Below are 8,977 nucleotides of genomic sequence, written 5' to 3' on the forward strand. Positions count from 1 at the left end.
TTTGCTTTTGGTAACTCACAATGTGTGAGTTAGTGAAGGTATGCAATAGTTTGCAATTCAAATTACTATAAGGTGTAGAGAAAACAGGTAGTTGTGAATTTTATTAATGCAAGAAATAAGGAAACAATTTTTTAGTGGGAATACAAAACATGTGAGTTTTCTTGAGCCAAAAGCCAGGATTGACTTTTGAAATAGTATGTGAAGGGGCCACATTTTCAAAATCCTGTTTTTGGCAGGGGGGAAAATGTACTTGATTTTTTTTTTCATTTCCAGGAAAAGTAAATTACAGTTTTATGAATCACATTTATATGACTACCCATCTCTCAAGAAGTGACTCTGGGCAGGGTACAATGTAGTATTACCTTGTTTATGCTAGGGGCAACCAACTTTCCTTCTAGTTTAATTAGAGATAGCTGATAAGTGAAATTAAATCACTCACTTTTGTTTGTTGTTTATATATTCATGGTTTATATATTCATGATATAATAGATATAGATCAGGGGTGGGTTCTACTTACCTTTACTACCGGTTCTCAATGGGGCCGTGTGTGCGTGCTTCACTCATGTGTGTGCGCGCTCTTCTGCGCAAGAGCAGAAGCTTCTGCACATGCACAGAAGCATTTTGATGATGTCAGGGTCAGTGAGCGGAGCCTCCCGCCAGTTTTACTACCAGTTCTATAGAACCGGTGCGAACCGGGGGCAAACCACCACTGATATAGATAGATATAGTTTTTCTTTATCTTTAGGCAAAAGCATAAATGACAATTGGTCTTGCCCTGCTTGCTAAATTGTACATGCCTAACCCTCCCAGGGGGGGGGAGATGGCCAGTTTTGGATGCAGCTAAGTGCAGGGTGTGCACAGAGGCTTGGGGAGGGCAAAAAATGGGCCTACTGGAAGTTCAGGAAGGCAAGAAATGGGCCTGTTTCCCACCTCGAGAGGGCCTCCGGAGCATGGGGAAGCCATTTTTGCCCTCCCGGAAGCTCAAGGAGAGCCTCAGGAGCCCAGGAAGGGCAAAAATGCCCCTCCCCATGGTGCAGGAGGCCAACTAGGCCATGGCCACCATAGCCATCCCCACCCAGCAACCAGGCAGAGAACCCCTTGCTAAAAGTTTTGAAGCCTATCCCTGTTCCAGACCACACAGAACTGCCTGGCTGACTGTGGCTATTCATTTTATTAATGTCTCTAATTTATTATACAATGATTTTTGCCTTTTTCCCCTTTTTCCCTCTGGCCCCATCAACTTTATTCTGTTGTCCATAGCCATTTTCTGAGTGTTGCACTCTGCACTTCACACAAGACTGAAGGTTGATTTGCATGGAATGTGTGGCCCTGACAAAGTGCTGGTCACAGTATTTTATTCCATGCTTTTTGCCCATCTCTGAATCTTGCAACTCAGTTCCCAATTGTTCAAAGGTACATTTTAAAAAAACATGGAAAGGAAACTATACACTGAAGTATATTATTAACGAGAATATCTTGAATGACTCTTTAATTACAGAGTCATGCCAAAACAGCAGAATGAAATTATGGGAATGTGCATTTAAATTTGCATTTTTGAGTCAAACGTCAAACCTTCTAAGGACGATTGAAGAATTTAATGTTTTGTTTTGTTTTTTTTAAATTTGATTTATATGCCGCCCTTCTCCGGAGACTCAGGGTGGCTTACAATGTGCTCAGCAATATGTAGTACTTTTATGAGAATTGGCTTGATCACCATCTCCTGGGTTTATCAAAATTTAATCCATTGCCAGTAGTTTTTAACTTCTGACCATAATGGAAGCCAAAATTTCTGTTGTGAGTCATGATGTTGTAAACTGAGGCACTTGTGTGACCAGATAAATTTTACAACTTTTTTGCAGTTGTCATTAAGCGAATCATTGAATACCTATAGTTCTTTTTTTTTTTTTTTTTGCCAGAAACTGGCTGAAAAAACCAGAAACTGGCAAAAAAAACCATCATAAAACATGGTCACATGACCGAAGAATACTCCAGCTAGCTGTAAAGTGAGCCATTTGCTAAGTGTCCAAAATGGGCCCATGTGACAATGGGTTGTAAATAGCTTTTGGGGGGAAGGCCATCATAACTTCAACTGGTTGTTAAGCAAGGACTAGCAGTATCCAATGCCTTTCTCACTGCATTTTTTAATTGGTTTAGTGTATATTAAAAAGGAACAAAGAAAAGGAGGAATACATTTACATGTAACTATTTAAATGTGGATATTTGGAAGTCTTAGTTGTAGATTACTATTGAATCAGTACTGAGTGAATATATATATAAAACATGAGGGTCAATATCCCTCTATCAAATACATTCATTTTTAACTTGAAATATAAACTACTTAACCACAAAGTAAACATACCAGCAATTCTCCCTCAAAACATGAATGATTGTTCCAAGGCAGACTATTGAGAAAAGCATAGAAACCAACATTTTGCCAGTAAGTTATAAAGATCCTCCATAATGTTTTAAATGGAATTGTGTAAGCAGGTTCAAAGAAGTATATGAAAGTGATGCCCATTGAGGTTTTGCAAAAACATAATAGGTGTTTTATCATGTTTTGTTTTTCTGTGTTTCAACTGGTAGCTCTTTTATTTGTTTGAAGTGTACAATCAGAGTGCTGTCAGGTATTTTGCATGCACCCTCTGAAGCTGACATCAAAGGAGAAAGTTTCTGCACTGTGCAGGTGGTAATTCTCTATCAGTCGAGTTCTTTTTTCAATCAAAAGCTATCCACAAATAGGGGAAGTGAAATATGAAGGTGTATTCGGATAGAAAGTTGGCTTTTCATACACCTAACAGCAAACACAACACTTCTCAATAGGACAACTATTTGGAAACTTTGTCTGTATAACTAGAAGCTGTGGAAGTCATGTTATATAATGAGCAATATTCTGTACTTGTCTACTTAGAAAGTAAGTAGGGTCATCTAGCATTTACTCATTAATGTCAGGATTGCCATCCTGCTGCACCAGCCATGCTTCATCAGATGCCAGGGGGAGGGAGCTGAGGGGAGGTAATAGAGTGGGATAAGAGGAATCGAAACTACTTATTGTGCCATCCTGTGAGGGCCACCAACCGCTTCAAGGTCATGCCATGGAATGCAGCACCATCCAGCCCACCAAGCCAGGGACTGTTACCAAAACAAATTGTTTGAATGTAATTGGACAATAGGAGATAACCCGCTGGGCAGGTGGAAAGAAGGGAAGAATTAACCAGATGTTTTGGGCACAAAAGTTAAGATCCGGCTTTTCTACCCTGCAAACACTTGGCTTTACTAAAGTGTACTTTCATTAACCATAGATTTGGGAGTCTTTCTTTTCTAACTGACTAACTTGGGATGGCCGACAGTTGCATTAAATCTCATCATCTCATCAGATGAAGAGGGAATGGGAACCAAAAGAAAGAACTAAAAGTTGGAGAGGAACTATGTGATATCCCATCATGACAAGCTCACTAGAAGCACATCAACATCTCCGGAAGGAATTTAAAGCTGTGTCTGAATTTATTCATTCTCAAAGAAGCCTGAATCTCTTTTCTCAATATTATTTTTCTCTCTCTTATGGATCTCTGCAAGGCTATTGAAGACATACAGTATGCACTGTGACATCATTGCTCAAATGACTCAAATTATGTGCTTACATCAAATGTTCTGATAGAAGTGATGAATATTTCACAACTGCAACTTTTATGCAATGCTGTTTTGATGACTATCAAAATTGTCATTCTGGTGTCCTCATGATTTGAAATAATACCTATTGCAAGGCTATCAGAGTAATTTAGACTGAGTCAGAGTTTGTGATCATTTCAAAATGTCAATTTGGATTTTGCATTTCACTTTAATACTTGAATGGCATGTTGGGCCACCATGAAATGCACATGCCCTGATAAGTATTTATTGTCCTGTGTCTCTGTACCAGTGAGCCTAGGAAAAGGATGAGAGTAGATTCCTGCACACCCCTTCTCATATAGTGAAGTTTAACATAAAACTTTCAATTTGGCTTTTACAAAAAGAACATGCCATTGTTAAGACTTCTTCCCATTCAACAGATTACACGTATCTGGTACAATTTATTGATTTACAATACCATCTAGAAATATTACTGTATTTGCCAGAACAGAAAATAATAGTGTTGTCTGCAAGTAATTGCATGAAAATTGTTTTTGCTGAGAAAACCAGATGTGGTAGATGCACACAGCTGTATATGTTGCTGTTTAGAAGTGAAGGTGTTTTGATTATAGCTACTGCTTGGAAGGAGGCTGCTTTCTGATGAGATTCTTGATGGAAACTCTTTGTGCCACCTAAAAATGTTTTCAGCTCTTATTTTCTTCTCATCCATTCACTTTGTCCACTTAGTTTGTTTCCACTGAGTGCTGATTTAAACTTTTCAACTTCAGTCTTGTATCATTATTGGAAGAAAAAGAGGAATGTTTGTACTTATATATCTTGGTAGGTTCCTTTAAAAAGATTTTTACATTTATTATTTTTATAAATAATTCAAGGCAATGAAATATCTAATATTCCTTCCTCCTCCTATTTTCCCCACAACAACCAGCTTGTGGGTGGGTTAGACAGAGATAGAATGATTTATCTAAAGTCACTCAGTTGGCTTTCATGCCTAGGATGGCACTAGAACTCAGTCTCCTGGTTTCTAGGCCAGCTCCTTAACCACAAGACCAAATTGGCTCTCATTGTTCAAGAGTGAGTAAGAGAAAGTTGATTGATATATGCAAATGTGAGATCAATTAATGTTATAAATGATGTAATTTAATTTTTAAAACAATTAATTTTAATTGGTTGTGATTAATTCAAATGGCTTATGAATATTAAACACACATATACTAGTCAAGGAAATCTCTAGCTTTGGCTTCAACTACAGTTTGCAATCTAGACTGATAAGTTGGGGAAACTGACCTTTGCAACAGATTTCAGTCCTGTTTTGTAACGTGTACCGGTATATGTCCGTTTTTTTTTCCTTTTCTTTTTTTTAAGAATAATAATTTTAAATTCAGGTAATCTTCCTTTCTGTAAATTTGACAATGTGTGCAAACACAGAGGTCTTTGTTATCAAACTGGACTCCTTAACACCTGCAGTTTATATCTTGCACCCCATTTGTACTTCCCCTTGGTCACGCCACCAAGATTTGGGGGCAAATTGCATATTTTACAGAAGAATTTTTTCCCAATGTTCCTTTTAATAAATAAAAACAATATGGGAATTTGAGACCTCTGAAAGTCCACCTCTTTTCTCACTGAGGACTCAGAATTTTATAATAGTATTTCAAGTCATTGAGGTGGATGTGTTTGTGGGGTCAGGATGTGAAACGGGCTTCTCATTCCTCTTAAATCAGGGGTATCAAACTCGTGGCATCATGGTGGCATCACGTGATGTATCATGACTTTTTCCCCTTCGCTAAATCAGCCGTGGGCATGGCCAGCATGTGACGCATTCAGCCCGCGGGTTACAAGTTTGACAGCCCTGCCTTAAACCAGTTGTGGGTTTCAAATTTTTTTACTACCGGTTCTGTGGGCATGGCTTGGTGGGCGTGGCATGGCTTGGTGGGCGTGGCTTGGTGGGCATGGCAGGGGATATTGCAAAATCTCCATTCCCACCCTACTCCAGGGGAAGGATACTGTAAAATCTCTATTCTCTCCCCAATCCAGGGGAAGGTTACTGCAAAATACTCATTTCCTCCCGATCAGCTGGGACTTGGGAGGCAGAGAATAGATGGGGGTGGGGCCAGTCAGAATTTTTACTACCGGTTCTCCGAACTACTCAAAATGTCCACTACCGGTTCTCCAGAACTGGTCAGAACCTGCTGAAACCCACCTCTGCCTTAAACCCTTACTTTGCTGTGTGTTATTGTTCTTTAATTGGTAGGGTAGGAGTCTTACAATCTGACCTAAGGCAAAAAATAGAACTATGTGCATATATATATAACTGATTAAAGACAGACAGATCCACAGATGGACAGGAGAATGGATGGATAAAGTGGCATTTTAAATTTATTTTTTTTTAAAAAAAATATTTATTAAAGTCTTTCTAGGACACATGGCGATTTTTAAATAGGGGTGTAAAAGAAAACTTCTGTAGATTTTTATGTGAAGAAAGCTGTAAAAAGAACAGCAAAAAAGCAAATACTTGGTATTGGAAGGCCATCGAGATCTGGCACAGGGGTAGAGTGACAAAGTTTATAGGTGGTCATTGGTGCATCCTAAGAGGATGACCGGGATGCTGGGTTTTTAGTTTTAGTATTATGATTTTGTTCTTTTAATGGTGTCATGAGCTACTCAGAGGTTTTTTTTTGTTTTTTTAATTAGATTTTATATGCCGCCCTTCTCTGGAGACTCAGGGCGGCTTACAATGCGTTAAGCAATAGTCTTCATACTTTTGTATATTTTTATACAAAGTCAGCTTATTGCCCCCACAACTGGGTCCTCAATTTACCTACCTTAGAAAGGATGGAAGGCTGAGTCAACCTTGAGCCTGGGGAGATTCGAACATGCAATAATTGCAGATAGCTGAATGTTAATAACAGGCTTTTAGTCTGTTGAGCTATCCAGGCCCCAGAGTTGTTGAAGGTGGACAGCCATACAAACAAACAAACTCTGGCATAAAACTGAGTGTATCTTCAAACAGTGTATGTTAGCTTGCTTGCTTAATTCTTTATTTTTAGAAGATTTGTATGACCATCCATCTCAACAAGCAATTCTGGGAAGCAAAGAATCTTAAAATACATTTTTTAAAAAATTCCCAACACAAACACAAACATTAAATGACACAACAGCCAAGAAAGAAGACATCACAATCAAGCATTAATAGGACAACTGATAGATGGCAAATCAAATCAGTTTGATTTGCATTCTTTGATTTCTTCACGCATTTGAGGCTTCAGGCCTGGGCAAAAAACAGGCCTTTAGGGCCTTATAAAAGTCTGGCAGAGTTGCAGCCATCCTCATTTTTCTGATCAGAATGCAATTTTGCACACAAAACAAAATTATTACATAAGAAAAGAAAATATAGGTTGCAGAAAAATAATATCAGGGTTAAGTTGCAGAAAAATAATATCAGAATTGTCTACACACTAATAACATGTCTTTATTTGTCACTTTCTTTAAAATAGACATATCTATGCATATATGCATACATGTTCTCTCTCTCTCTCACACACACACACGCGTGCACACACACACACACACACACACAGAGAGAGAGAGAGAGAGAGAGAGAGAGAGAGAGAGAGAGAGAGAGACCCAAAGGACAAAAGTACTGCTTTTCTAACACAATAAAATGCATCAAATTTATATTACTACACAAAGCAATTCTTGCTTGCATTTGCATGTCACAACTGATCCAGTCTGCGGCTATTCCGGATAAGTGATTTAGCCAGCAATGCATCAACAGACTATGAAGTAATGAAAGGAATGGTTATATCAGGAGCAGCCATCTTGGCTGGTATTTACATTGACCTTTGTGGAGGCTGGTGAAGAATCTTTTTTTTCTTTTTCTTTTTAATCAATTGTAGAAAGGATGACAAACACACTCCTTTTCTTTTCTTTTTTTTCTTGAACCCTTCTTGAAGATTAAAACTCACATACACACAGGGGAATTGGGTGCCTGTAGAAACTCTTCTGTTCTAATTTTCCTTCTCTGTTCTGGTAGCTAGAAGAGAGAATTACTTCTATATTAACCCGTCTTTTGAGTTCACAAGACCCAAAATGGCCAGTTTAAGTAAATAAGCAAGCTAGTATTCTTTAGACTTCTTTGGATGCATCCTCCAAAGGCTTTTTTCTGCTTTTATCAAATTGACCAAAAAAGCCCAAAGTGCCATAAGCATTGTCCCTTTTGTAATACATGCATCATCATGACATATGTAAAGAGTGATGGGGCTTGCACAACGAAAATGCAATGCTGCCCCCATAGGCCCTCCATCCTATGATTGCTACTTGGCCCTGAAATCATCAGGACTAAAGGATCGAGTTAAACTGACAGGAAGAAATCAGCCCTACAGTTGCTTTTGTTATGGCAAATCCTTAATTGAAATAAAGAAAAAAAACCAGGTACTAGATCAGTAGATTATAGATTATAGTGTTTTCCTGAAAATAAGACCCTGTTTTATATTTTTTTGAACCCGAAATAAGTGCTTGGTCTTATTTTCAGGGAGGTCTTATTATTTTGGGGCGCATGGAGCAAGACGGGGCTCCTCTCGCTGTCTTACCTGATTTCCAGCTCTGTCTCCCTAACCCTAACCAGAGGAAATGGCGGGGAATGGCTGCACATGCATTTAAATATTTTTGGGGAGGACTTATTTTTGAGGGGGGGCTTATTTTAGTGCATGCGCTCAAAAGTCAATTGGGATTATTATCAGGAGATGTCTTATTTTTGGGGAAACACATTAGTTGGGTATTAACTGGGTTTTAATGCTATATCGGTGCTTTCCCTTAGCCCCAGTTATCATTTTGACTTTTGGTTGATGGAATTCAGTCACCTGTTATAAGGCATTATTTTACTTTTTATGTACCTCATCAGAATGAAGTCAGTGTGGTATAGTAGGTTAAGATGTCAGTTTGAAAACAGGGAGACCCAGATTCTGATCCACCCGTTGCCATGGAGATTTCCTGGTTGACTTTTGAGCCAGTCATTCTTTCTCAGCCAATCAAACTCACCAGAGTTGTTGTGGGGAGAAATGGATGCATGCCACCTTGAGCTCCTGAATGAAAATTCAAAATGTAAATAAACTAAATTGGGAGAGAGACTTTGCATAGCACTTCTGATACTCAAAAATATTGGAACTGAAATTACTGATGTTTGAATTGCAAGGATGAAAACAATTTTCTGGTCTCTAAGCACTCAGTGAGCAGAAATTGCATTACCATTTAATTCAGGTTTTGCCCCCGGTCACTGTTATCTTGTAACATTCATGTAGGGTGGGTAACATCTTGAACTACAATTCTATAGAACATTTACTGATTCAGACCT

General features: G+C 38.6%; 1 long non-coding RNA gene across 1 annotated transcript; it reads right to left on the reverse strand.

The window, feature by feature from the left end:
• Positions 1 to 7,071: 7,071 nt before the first annotated feature.
• On the reverse strand, positions 7,072 to 8,609 carry LOC117667208 (uncharacterized). Its single transcript, XR_004591987.3, has 2 exons — positions 8,520 to 8,609; positions 7,072 to 7,660 (listed from the first exon to the last, which is right to left on the reverse strand). It is a non-coding gene; the product is annotated as an uncharacterized LOC117667208 (long non-coding RNA).
• Between the last annotated feature and the right edge of the window lie 368 nt (positions 8,610 to 8,977).

Source organism: Pantherophis guttatus, chromosome 5 (assembly GCF_059756535.1).
Source record: "Pantherophis guttatus breed Tessera chromosome 5, ASM5975653v1, whole genome shotgun sequence".
NCBI lineage: Eukaryota > Metazoa > Chordata > Lepidosauria > Squamata > Colubridae > Pantherophis > Pantherophis guttatus.